This window comes from Lithobates pipiens, unplaced genomic scaffold (genome assembly GCF_037356315.1).
Source record: "Lithobates pipiens isolate NorthernLeopardFrog02 unplaced genomic scaffold, aLitPip1_a1.2 Scaffold_16, whole genome shotgun sequence".
In the NCBI taxonomy this organism is placed as follows: domain Eukaryota; kingdom Metazoa; phylum Chordata; class Amphibia; order Anura; family Ranidae; genus Lithobates; species Lithobates pipiens.
In genome coordinates this window covers 349,027,110-349,042,525 of record NW_027507748.1, presented here as the reverse complement: position 1 = coordinate 349,042,525, position 15,416 = coordinate 349,027,110, and the positions used below count along the sequence as shown (strand labels likewise).

At 48.7% G+C, this 15,416-nt stretch overlaps 1 protein-coding gene across 2 annotated transcripts in view; it reads right to left on the bottom strand.

The window, feature by feature from the left end:
- Positions 1-15,416, bottom strand: part of LOC143982835 (nicotinamide N-methyltransferase-like) — a 63,029-nt gene that overhangs the window by 25,386 nt on the left and 22,227 nt on the right. The gene's annotated exons all lie outside the window — the stretch shown is intronic.

The window sequence follows — 15,416 nt, the reverse complement described above, 5'->3', positions numbered from 1 at the left end:
AGCACATACAGGGTATGAAGTAAAGGCAGTACAACAAGGCAAGAAAAACAGGAAAAGTAATGCAGTTGCAGTAAGGTAACCAAAAAACTAGCAGCTGTGAATTCATGAGGAGTGGTAACTGAAATAGGTGAGGGGTTCTCCAGTAGTGAGAGAGTTGATGTTCTGTCCCCCTCCTCAGCAGTCAGATACAAGTAGCAATTAGACCCAACCCTGCATACAGAGACCCTTAGCTTGGCAATACGGTACGAGAAGGAATGGGTTAACAAGTCTTTACATCACCCAGAGATGCATTCTCCTTGCTGAAATCGCTACCACCACACCGCTGACAGGCGAGCCCTGAATCCTATTCCACTACCCTGCGGTGACTGCAGATGCAGAGTCCATTTTGGGTGGATGGCTACCCTGGACTGCCATTATCGACTGGAACTATTGCCTATGTGCACCATCAAGTGTTATTATGCACCTGTTGTGCCTACACTGTACGTTTCATGCACCAAACTGAATTGTGCTCCTGGTTGACCCAGGTATTTTATCTATCTCTACACTTTCCCTGAACTGTAGAAGTTACTGCTATATTGCCAGCTGTTGCCACTGGCAACCTCCTATGGGAAGAAATACTTAATCTCCTCTCCAATGGAACGAAGGGGAGGGAGTTTATCTTCAAATCCTATGGCTGCAGCTTGATAAGCCCTGTTCCTTTTACAATGGCTGCTGGTGGACTCTAGTGGCCTTTCAAATAATCGCATGATACTCTGTTTACAAGGTTCCAGGGTACTGTTTCTCACTCATTGCTCTGTTGGGACAATTACTCTGGCTGCATGACCAGACTCCCTGTTCCTCAGAAGCTGTATTGTTGTCCTGGATGATATCTTCCCACCAACGGATTATTTCTCTATTGTTTTGCCTTTTCTTTTTCCTTCTAATACAGGAGCCGCCCTCCTTTTTATCACGGTTAAAATCTGATTACAGTGGAGATTCCAATTCCTCCAAACTGACAGACTAAGGGGTTTATTTACTAAAAGGCATATCCGCCTTGCACTACAAGCTGTGACAGCCCATCCATAAGGGTGCATCTGAGGGGAAGGTCTTGTTACCCGTTTATTATATTTAAGATTTAATATCTCAAAAGATATATGGGTTAAACGAGAGTTCTTTGACCAACAGTGACTACAGTGAACTACAGGGGACAGCGGTGACTTCGCTGGCTCCTGTGTCAGGTAAGTGACACATAATGGACTACTATGCGATGCATAGTAGTCAATTATGCTTTACCTTTGCAGGGAGATAAAGAGGAAGTAAACCCATCAGGGTTTACTTCCTCTTTAAGTGCTGGGAGCTGATCTTAAATTTACCTGTAGTGATGTGTGTGGGCCCACATCAGACTCATAACTCCTTCTCTTCCCTGTGTGTACCTTACACTAATATAGGCCCATCTCTCATTGACTTGAACAGGGTCCCCGATTGGTTGAACAATGTTACCCCTCTCCTCCCTCCGGGCGTATCTCCTTCAAGATTGCACAATTTCCCCTCAATTTAGTATAGCTTAGCCCCTCACTAGCACTTCCTCTCTTGGGGAGATAATTAGAGAAAATTAAAGAGAAGGTCATCACCTTCTCTTGAATGGGGCACTCAACTATGCATGGTCATAGCCGTGGGGAAAAAAACATTGTACATTCCTGAACAGAGCAAAGAAATATTCTCAGAAATTCAAAACACCCTTTGAAGTGGCTAAAGGGTTGGTTAACACAAGGGACTTCAAGGCCTTTATCTAGCTAATGAGAGATAGACAGACATTCGCAGTTGCTAATGGAGATTACTCAAACTCCTCAAAGCAACAGTCTGAAAATGAGGACAAGCTCTGATGATTTTATCATCCAATCATGTACAAGCAAAAATGCAGATTTTTAATTTTCCTTGCATGTCCCCAACAGATCTACAGTGACTGCACTTCCTAACTCCACGCCTCCCATCATTGGGTGTAACATGTTCAAGGGTACACAAGCATTCCTTGTTTGGGGTGAGGGATGCAGGGTGGGTAAGGGCGTTTATGGGGGTCCGCTTTTTAAAAAGGCGCTTAATTTTGTCTTTACATTTGTGACCTTGACATTAGATTATCTCTATGCTTTAAAGCAGGAGTCCGCCGGGACTCCGCGTTTTTTTTTTTTTTTTTTTTTAAAAGCCAGCAGCTACAAATACTGCAGCTGCTGACTTTTAAAATAGTGACACTTACCTGTCCAGCGCGCCCGCGATGTCGGCACCCAAAGCCGATCTCTAGATCGGTACTCGGGTGCTGCCGCCGCCATCTTGGGTATGGGAATCAGGAAATGGAGCCTTTCGGCTTCATTTCCCGGTTCCCTACTGCGCATGCGCGAGTAGCGCTTCGCAATAAGGACGGTCCCCGCTGCCTCTGGGATCTGTGTGTTTCCCAGCAGGCAGCGGGGCACTTGCGGAAGGGGGCGGGCACTTGCGGAAAGGGGCGTAATCTACACCCCTTTCCGCAGAGAGCTATCCCGGAAGTGGGTGCAGTTACCTGGATTATCCAGGTAACTGCACCCCCCTCCCCCCTGAAAGGTGCCAATTGTGGCGCCGGAAGGGGGGGGGGGGGGAGGATTCCAATGAGCGGAAGGTCCATTTTAGGGTGGACCTCCGCTTTTTAAGTATGCTATTCTGCACAACATGCTCTATATGTGCCCTTTACAACTTAGGAGCTGGGCTACTGCCCCAGCAAACAGGTTTTTCACCTCATTCTCTCTCCACCTTCCTGATGTCTCAATTCACTGCGATTTCCTGGATTGTCCAGGGTCTAAACTGATCCTTGGTGTTCCGTTTCCTCCAAAAGCATAACTCACATATTTCCATAGTGTTCTGCAGGAGACCCATCTCCAGAGCTCTAAAACCATCTGCCTTAAAAAAAATTGTGGGTGGGTCTCCATTACCACGCCACATATTCCATTTATGCTTGCAGGGTCAGCATTCTAGTTAGAAAAACTCTACCGTTTAGGCTTATTGACATTAAAAACGGACCTGGCTAGTAGTGATGGACGAACTTCCGACGGGACGTTTCGCGAACGTGGCCAAAAGTTTGCGGCGGGCCCCATTGACTTTAATGGCAGGCGAACCTAAAAGCCAAACAAAAAAAAAAAAAAAAAAAAAAAAAAAAAAAAAAAAACACCCCCAGGTCATATTTTGAGCCACAAAATACTTACTAGCTGTGCACACATAGTCCCACAACATGGACACTGACATAACAAAAGTATTAAGTGAATCTGGGATCGACAACGACAAGCATTCTTTTTTTATCTGTGAAATTTTGATTCAGGAGCGCATGAGGGCCATGGAGGAGAGGCAAGGTCAGGGCAGGCTATGAAGGGGGTGCAGGAGATGATCAGTGCCACAGTCAGGGCAGTGCAGTCCTGTGCCAGTGTCCCAGTGTGCCAACCCGTGCTTGAGCCCCTCCCTCTGCTCAGCCCTTACCCCCACCTATGCAGGGCTCCACTGTGGTGGTCCGGAGGTGCCAGTCCAGTGCCGATCCTCAGCCATGGTGCTGGCACTGCCTGCCGATTGGCTTCTCCGCTGCCATCTCCATCACTGTCTGAAACCAGAACCGTGATAGAGACTGAGCACTGACACCACACCAGCACCGAGATGGAGAGCACCAACACCAGCAACTCGCTGCAGGACCCAAAAATATGCCACCGCTCAACCTCTTCAAACAGGAGGGTATGGGCATATAGTTTGGTGTGCTTTTTTTTGTACAATCTGCCCCATCCGCCCCCATCCTCCTCTGACTCCTCTTCAGACTCCTGTTGTCTCAGATAGGAGTAGCCCCCCCTGGGAATTCATCCAGCATTGTGACCTCATCTTCCTTGGGCCAAAAAGGTAGAAAAAAGGTCCGCGTGCTAGATTAAATAAATCATTTATCGAGTTATGCATATACATGGTCTACTGGTCAAGTGTTGAATTCCTCATTCATTTTTATAAATGTCAGGTAGTCAACACTGTCAGCTAGGCGAGTGCGCTGAACATCCTTTCGGACGAGGGGCAAGCCAACAGTTCCATTGCAAATTGGTCAAGCTCTGGCCAGAGGTCAAGCCTTCCCACCCAGTAGTCCATCACTTCTCAGAGCGTCCACATCGGCCGTTAACCCAATGTAGTCGGACACCTGGTGGTCTAGGCGTTCCCTAATGCTGGATCCAGATGAGACCTGTCGATGGGTCTGCTAAAAGAATGATCTCATATCAGAAGCGACCAACACATCTTCAAACCGCCCTCTTCTTGCAAGCGCTGTTGGATTAGTACCCGCAACTCTGGGAGTGGGAATTCCTCTGCCAGCACCAAAGCAGAATGCAGCATCTCTCTAAGCAAGGCCTGGAAGTACTCCATTCTGACAGCCCTCTGTGATGGTAACATTTCCTTTTTGTGTTTGTACCGGGGGTCTAAGTACGTTGCCACCCAGTACTGGTCCTTGACCTTTAAGCTTTTTATACGGGGATCCCTGTTAAAACACTGGAGCATGAAGGCCCCCCATTTTCAGTAAACTGGAAGTAGTGTGGTGGCCTGGCTCCTGCTCATCATCCAGAATAATGTCGTCCTCCTCTCCCCATCCACGGACAACAGGGATCCCAGAAAGGTTTAAAGCATGCTCTTCTTGCTCCTCCTCATCCGCCCCCATCCTCCTCCGACTCCTCTTGTTGAGTAGTCTCAGATAGAGTAGCTCCCCCTGGGAATTCATCCAGCATTGTGACCTCCTCATCTTCCTGTGCCTGCTCCATGGCTTGATCAATGACACGACGCAATGCACGCTCCATAAAGAAGGCATAAGGTACGATGTCAATGATGGCGCCATGGCCACAACTGACCAGTTTGGTGATCTCATCAAATGGCTGCAGAAGTCTGTGTGCGTCACGCATGAGCAGCCACTGGTGCGGTGAAAACACCCCCCCCCCCCCCCCAGCTCCCCAGAATTCGTACAGGTAGTCGTTAACTGCACGTTTCTGCTGAAGCAGCCTATTAAGCATATAGAAGGTTGAGTTCCATCGAGTCAGGCAATCGCAAATAAGACGTCTGACCGGCAGATTGTGTGGCCGCTGAATGTCAGCAAGGTGAGCCATGGCCCTGTAAGATCTTCTGAAATGGGCCGAGATTTTCCTTGCCTGCCGCAAGATGTCCTGGACCCCAGGGTATTTGACAACGAATCGCTGCACGACCAAGTTTAGGACGTGTGCCATGCATGGCACGTGCGTAATTTTGCCGTTTCAATGCTCTAAGCAGATTGGCACCATTGTCACACACCACTTTACCAACTGTCAAATTGAGGGGTGTTAGCCATTGATCTGCCTGTGAACGCAAAGCTGAAAGGAGTGCAGGGCCAGTGTGGCTCTTGGCTTAAAGGCACAACAGACGCAGCACAGCATGGCAACGTCTCACCTGGCATGTCGAATAGAATCTGGGGATCTTGGGCGGCGCAGCGGAAGAGACACTAGCAGCGGAAAAGGAGGAGTCAGCTGAGGAAAAAAGAGTCAGCCCTGCATGCAATCCGTGGTGGTAAAACCAAATCTACACCTGTGCCACGCTTGAAGGCCATCAGAAGGTTCACCCAGTGGCAGGGGCGTACCAATAAGGGGGTGGGGGTGCGGTCCGCCCCGGGTGCCACACTTTTGGGAGGTGTCAGTGGCCAAGTGACTTTAATATGGGGGTGAATTCCGCACCAGTCGGGGGTGACACGTCAGATTATATCAAGGGCTTCCCTGCCGTCTCTGGGTTGCTCATTTTCACTTTATTTTTTAGAACACCCCCCCGTGCCATGGCCACAATGGACTGCTCCAGACTGTATTCCCTCCTGCTAGCTCCGCCTCCACCCACCACTGCTGCTGCCTGTGTGTGTGTCTGTCTCATCTCTCTCCGCTGGGGCGGCTGCTTCCACACACTGAATACAGAGTCCTCCCTAGCTGACTGAGAGCCCGAGGTGGTGAGCGGAGGGGATTGATGTAAGAAGAGGCTACCCCTGTGCTGGTCTAAGATGGGGGGCCAGTGACTGATTGCCATGTCCACCACTCCCTCCCCTGCCATGTGTATTGCGTAGCTGTCTGACCTGATTGGGGGGGGGGGGGGGGTTGATGTAAGAAGGGGCTGGAGGAGTGTGTCTACCCCTGCCATGTGCTGGTGTGGGGGGGGGGGGGGGGTCAGGGTGATTGCTGTGTCCCCCTGCCATGTGTATAGTGTAGCTGATTGGGGGGGGGGGGGGGGGGTTTGATGTAAGAAGAGGCTGGAGTATTGTGTCTACCCTGTGCTGGTCTGAGGGGGGGGGGGGGGGGGTCAGGGTGACTGCTGTGTCCATCACCCCCTCCCCCTGCCATGTGTATAGTGTAGCTGACCTGATGGGGGGGGGGGGGGGATTTCAGAATGCAGATATGTGCTATATACAGGGTGCAGAATGCAGATATGAGCTACATACAGGGTGCAGAATACAGGCGCATGCTATATACAGGGTGCAGATATGAGCTGTATACAGGGTGCAGAATGCAGATATGAGCTGTATACAGGGTGCAGAATGCAGGCGCATGCTATATACAGGGTGCAGAATGCAGATATGTCCTATATACAGGGTGCAGAATCCAGGCGTGTGCTGTATACAATAAATATTCTTGAGAAAATGGAAAATAAATCGTGGGTGTTTTTTCATTTAAAATTGGGGGAGAGGGGGGGGTGGTGCCAGATATAGGATCCGCCCCGGGTGCCAAATGCTCTAGGTACGCCCCTGCCCAGTGGGCAGTAAAAGTTGTATACCTTCCCTGCCTGTGTTTGCTAGACCACATGTCTGTGGTCAGATGCATCTTGGCACCGTGTGCCAGAGATACATTCACTTGCTACTGAACATGGCCATATAGCTCTGAGATGCCCTTCTGTGAGAAATACTTCCTTCCTGGGACCTTCCATTGTGATGTACCAATGGGCACAAATTGAAAGGCCTCTGAGTTCACCAGTTTATATGGCAGTAGTTGGCGGTCTATCAGTTCTGACAAGCCAGCCATCAACTGGTGGGCAAGAGGGTTATCCGGCATAATTTTTTTACGCTCAAACATTTGGCCCATGGAAGCCTGCCTTTTTCCAGAAAAACGTGAGGATGGCATGATGGAAGGTGGAGTGGAGGACAATTGTGAGGAGAAGGAGAAGTAGAAGACGAGGCTGGATGGTGAGAGCCTAGAGTGTGGCTTTGTGGGTTCTGTTGCTCCCACTGGGCTCGGTGATTTCAGCTCATGTGCCTTCTTAAGGCGGCCGTCCCTGGGTGATTTTTGTGCTTACCGCGACTTAAGCGTTGACTGTAAAGGCTGCAGATGGCAACACTATTGCCAGCAGCAGACACGTTAAAAAAAAAAGGGGGGGGAGCACACACTGCGGAGCCATGTGCCGGCGTCCTGGGAGCGCCAGATGTGACCATACATGGTTGATGCCTCGCTCCTGATACATTAGCAGTCTGCTTTGTCCCTCTTGTGCAATCTAAGTTCCGCCTGCTTCTCCTCCCCATCTGCTGGTCCATATCTCCCGCTAAACTCCCCCCCTATTCCTCTTGTGGGCACCCACGTGACATCACTAGACACATCGACGTCACCTTCCCTGCTTCTATAATTAGAGATCTTGGAGTAGGCAGCAACACTGGGGACCAACCTCCTCCTTGGGCTGATTTGGGTACTGTCGTCAGACTGCTGATTGGCGGTTATTGTTACCTCCTCTTCCTGATCCAATGCCAAGAGTGGCTGCGCAGGGGCGTGGCCTGGAGCTGTTCCAAGATGGACGCATAAGAGCCGAGCTCCCGCTCCACGAGGTCCGGCCTTACTGGTTTACAGCGGCTCCGAGGGTCAGTTATGGTGAGAACCGCCCGCAATACCTCCGCCACCCGTTCCCCGCTGGGTCCCGATTCCGCTCAAGAACCGCCCGCAATACCTCCGCCACCCGTTCCCGATCCCCGCTGGGTCCCGATTCCGCTCAAGGCCGCCGTATCCCCGCGCTCTTCGGACCGCGGCCCAGAGACAGCACGCCAGCCTCTCTGCCACAGGCCTCTGTCGGATCCACCTCAGAGCACACGCGCTCCCAGCAGCAGCCCGCCCCGCTCGGGTGCTCGTAGATCCCTGGGAGCAGAGATGGAAGCTCCTAATCCCCCACCTGTCAGCATAGAGGACCTCCGCAGCGTAGCGGCAGACATTAAGTCCACCCTGATGGCAGTTATCACAGACATGAGAGCTGACATGCAAGCCATCAGAGTGGAAGAAGTGGAGGACGCACAATACCGCCACGATACCGCGCTGTGTCAGGTACAACAACTGACTGAATCTCATTCCATCCATCTGAGAGAGATCAACCGCCACATGGAAGATCTTGACAACCGCGGGAGAAGACGAAATCTGAGGGTAAGAGGCATCCCGGAAACCATTGATCCCACTCAGCTGTCACAGTCAGTCAGTCACTGCCATATTTAATGAGCTTCTAGAAAGACCCCTTGAAACGCCAGTCTCATTTGAACGAATCCACAGAGCCTTACGCCCGCGTGGCAGAGACACTGACCCACCTAGAGACGCGGTTTGTTGCCTCAGATTACCAACTCAAGGAGGAGATACTCCGTAAAGCAAGAAACCGCAACCAGATATCCTTTCAAGGGGCCTCCATTAAAATCTACCAGGATCTCTCCAGCATTACCTTGCAGCGCAGAAGAGAACTGAAGCCTCTCCTGGAAGTTCTACGGGCCAGATCTATTGTCCATCGCTGGAAATTCCCCTTCTGCTTGTCCGCGACTCATCAAGGCCGCACGGCGAACCTTAAGGTACCAGAAGACATCGACCACTTCTGCGAGGTAATGGGCATACCACCGGTTGAACTACCAGATTGGTATAGTGATTTCCGCCTACCTATACCCAGAAGAGCTACCTCTATGGAAGGTATTCACGAGGAGGGCAACATCAATGGCGGGCGTAGAAGAACCCACCCGCCACTACCTCACACACCACCGAAGGATTTGAGTGCACCGCGAAATGGCAGTCCCTTTGCCTCACCAGCGCATCGCAGAGCACGTCTCCACTAACTGAACATTAGGAATCGCCTAATCCAGGGAAGTACCCACTACACGCGACATGACCCTTACCTACTGACTTCCTCTCCACCGTAGAACAGGGCTAAATCGAGATATTTTGCCCCATATATTGTCTTTGTCCTTTACCACACCAATGCCGTATACTGTTTTATCCCTACGTAGGTTTTGACTACGTTTGTCTTAGGCCGCGTACACACGGGCGGATTGTCTGCCCAACTAAGTTCGTCAGACAGTCCGTCCAACTTTCGAATGAACGGACTTGACCACACACGATGAACAGACAGTCCGCTGAAAGCTTGCGCGATGACGTGTACAGCACGTACGACGGGACTAGAAATACAACGTCCAATACACTGCAATGCAACCTTCGGCGTGTAAATCCTTTCTGAGCATGCGCCATACTTAGTCCGTCCAACATGCCTACACACGAGCGGACTGTCCGCTGAAACCAAGTTTGGACGGACAAAATTACGGAAATTCCGAAAGACTTGGGCTGCTTTCACACTGGGGCGGGAGCAGCGTCGGCGGTAAAGCGCCGCTATTTTTAGCGGCGCTTTACCGTCGTTTTAGCGGCGGTGTGCGGGCGCTAGCGGGGTGATTTTAACCCCCGCTAGCGGCCGAAAAGGGGTTAAACGACGCGGTGTCCCATTGATTTCAATGGGTAGGAGCGGTTTAGGAGCGATGAATACACCGCTCCAAAGATGCGGCTAGCAGGACTTTTTTCACCGTCCTGCCAGCGCATCGCTCCAGTGTGAAAGCCCTCCGGCTTTCACACTGGAGTTAAAGGGGCCGGTTTTTTTCAGGCGTTACACAGGCGCTATTTTTAGCGCTGTAACGCCTGAATACCGCCCCAGTGTGAAAGGGGCCTTAGTCTGCCAGACTGTCCGCTGAAAAAGTCCGCTGAAGCCCACACACGAGCGGATTGTCCGCTGAAACACGTTTCAGCGGACTAAGTTGGACGGACAATCCTCTCGTGTGTACGCGGCCTTAGAAGTAATGACTGAGCTATTCCCCCCTATCGACATATCTATGTTCTAGGGATCCGCTATTGTTACCCTGACAGGTTTGAACTGCTTCCCCTGAGTCCTGTAACGAGCCTCCCCTAGGCACTTGCTAACATTACTTCGTTTCAAGCAAACTGTACACAAAGACGATTGAGACGTTGGTAATTAATTAGCCCATCAGATGCATACCGTACAATCCGCATTAATTTGTGGTCTCTGGTTCTCTTCTGACCAGGTTCCCCTGCCCGTAACGTCTCTTTTGCTAATTGGGTACTTCCACCATCTCTGCTCTGTCTCTTTTTTCTTCAACTACCTTTGCTCTTACCCTCCTGATTCCCACTTGCTTTCTACGCTCAAATCCTTTTGCTCTTCCTAATTGTAAGTATGGTAACGTTACCTTAAGCAAGATCTTTTTAGGCACACCAAGTCTTTTAGCTTCATATGTATATGACTCCACATTAGTGGATGTAACAAAACCTATGATGTACTGTTACAGTTTGTTTTCTCGGACTGGACTCGGTTGCTGGGAGGTGACTTCCTAGGGCGGTAATATCTGCCCTCCTACTTGGATAGGTCCCCTTCCTTATGAAGTGAGCCTCTCTACTCTATCCAGCAAGGACCTCCCACCATCCGACCCTACCGCCACTGAGGCTGACCGTTTAATGTCAATGTTCTCATAATTGATGCACCTCTCCACAGGTTCGCACACCCTTCAGGTGCAACTTAAAATGTTATAGCTATTGTTTCACCATTTATATGCTTGACCTGTTCCGTTATATACCCTAGTTTACAGGTATTTACATGGTTTCATGAATGTGCGCATCATACCATTGCCCTTACTGGTTTGTGACATAATCATATTTTATATTACATGACTTCCACAGTTCCTAGCTGTCACGGATGTCCTTATTTGAGATCCCATACAAGCTATTTGACCCTCTCAAACGTTATTCTGGTAGATCCACATGGTTGAATAGAGATCTACACTACCATACACGTTCTAAACTATTGCCTCCACCCTGAAGCATATCCTCTCACCGTTCCCCTCACACCCCCACCTTGTCCACTCGATTTCTCACCATGACTGTACCCTCGAGACATACTTTATAGCAAGCTAGCCTTGGGCGCAACTCTCGGCTGGCTACTAACCAGACTAGTATACCATTCCACTCCATACACACCTAGACCTCATAAGAACATGGAATTCACCCGTCTTGTAGGGCGTATCCTACCACTCTCCCACAAAGCGGTCTCTGCGGAAACCGCTGCCCTCATCGGTACCCCGTTAATATATAGTGGGGTTGCAGGCCAACTCCCACTTCCGTTCTCTCCCGTGCTTCCCCTACCCGGGAAGGACTCTGTACCACTCTCCCTGTGCACCACCTACCTCTCCCTTTTTTTTTTTTTTTTTTTTTTTTGTGTTCGTCTCTGACTCCCTCCAGCTCCAATCCTTACTAACAACTAAATACACTCCCCGCAAGCATGACACCTCAGGCGAATAAGACTCTAAACCAATCTCTGAAAGTACTATCACTTAACGCCAATGGGCTGAATACACCTGAAAAACGCTCGCAATTGTTTTCACTTCTACGCTGTAAAAAGCTGACGTGGTTTTCCTACAAGAAACCCACTTCAGCTCCAAAAAATTCCTAATATAACTAACAATCTTTACCCTCACAGGTATCATGCAACCTCTCCCATCTCTAAATCTAAAGGAGTTTCAATCCTCATTTCCAAACGAATTCTGGTGCAGATATCAGATACACTGATTGACGATCAAGGCAGGTTCCTCTTCCTTAAAAGGCCATATAGGAAACAAACCAATTACGCTAGCAAATATATACAGCCCAAATTCTGGCCAAGTTCCTTTCTTTCGTAACGTCTCAAGTAAATTACTCTCCTTTCAAGAAGGAATCCTGATTTTTGGTGAAGACCTGAACGTTCCTCTTGACCCTTTGCTAGACACATCTAGTAGTTCACACCTACCTTACAGGGCACTCAAACAAATTAAGAAATGCCTCTGGGAGTTACTGCTACATGACTCCTGGCGAACCATTTACCCTACTGTAAAAGACTATACCTACTTTTCTATTCCCCACAACAAATATTCACGTCTAGACTACCTTTTCGTCACCCAACAAGACTTACCATCTTTGTCGACAGCTACTATCGATCCGATGACTTTTTCTGACCATCATCCCGTCACTATGACACTCACATTCCCTGAAAAACTAGAACATTCATACGTCTGGAGACTTGTCCCAACTATCCTCACAAATCCCGCGTTCGAACAACAGATCCGTGACTGCCTCACGAATTACTTTAAAGAAAATGACACTCCTGACACGTTCAAACTTACCCAATGGGAAGCCCACAAATGTGTGATTAGAGGCAAAATGCTCTCCCTATCGGCCTCCCTCAAAAAAGAAAAAAAAGCCAAACTTGCGGCCTTGTTCACAAAATTAGCCAAACTTGAATCTTCCCATAAGCGCTCCCTAGCTCAAAAAACTCTTCTAGACTTGACCGAAACCCGCCAACTCATACGAGATGAATTGAATAGTTCCATTAAGAAAAATTATGCACTCTCTCAAAAACTATTTTATGAGTTCGGCAATAAAAGCAGCCATCTCCTCGCGCAAGCGCTATGCAAAAAGAGAGCCAACAACACAATCCACCATCTTCAATCCCCTACAGGTATCCAATTGACCCATAACAAAGACATAGCTACAGAATTTGAAAGATATTACTCCTCGCTATATAACCTAAAATGCATTCAAATTTTCAACGAGCTTCAGCTGTAAAGTCATTCCTAGAACACTTTTCCCCCGGATAAAATCTCTGCTGAGGCGGCCACCAATCTTGATTCGCCGATCACGGAACAGGAATGGAAAGACGCCCTAAAACAATCAAAAGCAGGCAAGAGCCCGGGCCCAGATGGCCTCCCTACCACTTATTACAAAACCTTTTCAGAAATTTTAAGAAACCCATTTCTACAAGCCTTCAACTCCATCTCCCCCCCAGCCCCTTCACGCAAGGTATGTTAGAAGCCCACGTTGTTGTTATCCCTAAAGACGACAAAGACCCCACCCTTCCATGTAACTACCGCCCAATTTCGCTTCTGAATGTGGATTTAAAAATATTCTCAAAAATATTAGCCAACAGATTACTGCCCTACCTTCCCTCTCTCATATCACATGACCAAGTAGGCTTTGTCCCTGGTAGAGAGGCCAGGGATAATACCCTTAAAGCCATTAACCTGCACCATCTTATTTCTCGAACCAAACAGAAAAGCTTCTTCCTTTCGCTAGACGCAGAGAAGGCATTCGACAGGGTAGCATGGGACTATATGGCAGCAGTGCTTGAAGCGATAGGTCTTGGACCCCGCATGACAGAAATGATTCTCTCTCTCTATACACGAACCCAACGGCTAAGGTAAGAGTCAACCGCACCCTGTCGAATGCCTTCCACATGGAAAGGAACGAGACAAGGCTGCCCACTATCCCCCATTCTTTTTATCCTCACACTTGAACCTCTTCTCAGACAACTTACACTCAATACAAACATCCGAGGCATCCAGACACCCACCAGAGAATACAAATACGCTGCATTCGCAGACGACATTTTACTTTTGACGAACCCAATCATCTCCCTCCCTGTCCTATTACAAATGTTTCAAAAATTCCATGATCTGTCCAATCTCAAAATTAACTTTTCAAAGTCCTTTGCCCTTAACATATCCCTTCCACAACACATTGTAGAACAATGCAAAGCTAATTTCCCCTTCTTATGGAAACAATCACTTATTTAGGGATTCAACTTCCCGCGCAACTCTCAGACTTATATGCCAAAAACCACCTTCCCCTCCTGTCCAAATTGGAATCTGACTTTAAATTATGGAATAAGTCCACAATCTCTTGGTTCGGTAGGGCCGCTGTCCTAAAAATGAATGCGTTACCTAGATTGTTATATATCTTGCAAACTATCCCCATAAAGATTCCCCCTTCATATTTCCGAACATACAACAGAATATGCTCCAAATTTCTCTGGGGTGGCCGCCCACCTAGAATAAAATTTCTCACGCTTACTCGTCCGAAGCATCTCGGAGGCATCGGCCTTCCTAATCTCTCTAACTATAACATAGCAGTACATCTCACGAGAATTCTTGATTGGAATCTTCATTCAGCTCGAAAAAGACTGGGTCAATCTGGAGGCATCCTTTACTGACTTGCACTTGAACGCCCTCCCTTGGATACCCCTGAACCGCATCCCAAGGGATATGCATGAACACCCCTTGATTGGTCCGACCTTGAAGTATTTTCACCAAACATGTCGAAAAACGCTCCTATCCTCGATTCCAGGCCCAATGACACCAATAAAACTAAACCCTGACTTTCCCCCGGGCATGCACAAACGCTACTTGACTAACTACTGGCCGGAAAGGTGCCCCAGGGCACATCAACTGTACCATCGAGGCAAACTCCTTTCAGCTCATCAACTATCTTTGACAGTGGAACGCCCGCCCATCCCCCCATGGGATTACCTTCTCCTCACACAATACCTTAAATCCACAGACAAAGATGCACAATACTCACGACAACTGACTTCTTTCGAAAGACTATGTAAGCAGAGAACGCCCCAATCTCATCTTATCTCTCTCACCCACAATCTCTTGTATGAACACTTAAAAGCTAACGATAGTAAAGCCTGCAAGCAATGGGAAAATGATCTAGCGATCCCGATCTCAGAAGAGAACTGGGAGAAGATCTTCCTGAACATCCACAAAGGCTCGAGAAATGTGTATGCACAGGAAAATGGATATAAAATCCAATCCAGATGGTATCGCACACCGTTTCTCCTTAACAAATTTAACCCGACGGTTTCTGATGCTTGCTGGCGTTGCCATCAGTTGAAAGGCACCCTGCTTCACATATGGTGGGAATGCCCAGCCCTCCAGACATTTTGGAAAGCTGTCCATCAAACTATCTCCACTGTTACCTGTCATGACATCCCGTTTACACCGGCACAATTTCTCCTTCACCTCTCGACACTTCCTCATAAGCAGTATCATAAGTCCCTAACGATGCATTTAATTAACGCGGCGAAACAATGTATACCCCTACACTGGAAATCCTCAAACACACCGTCACTCAAAGAATGGTTCACCAGGATTCAGAAAATTGCAGACATGGAAAAGCTTATACACACCGCCCACGATAGCCCTACCAAATTTAGCAAACAATGGGCTGGCTGGATATCCTTCCAAGCAACGACAGCATTTGACGCCCTCAGTAACCCTACCACCTAGATCAAATGGTCCACTCAGGATAATA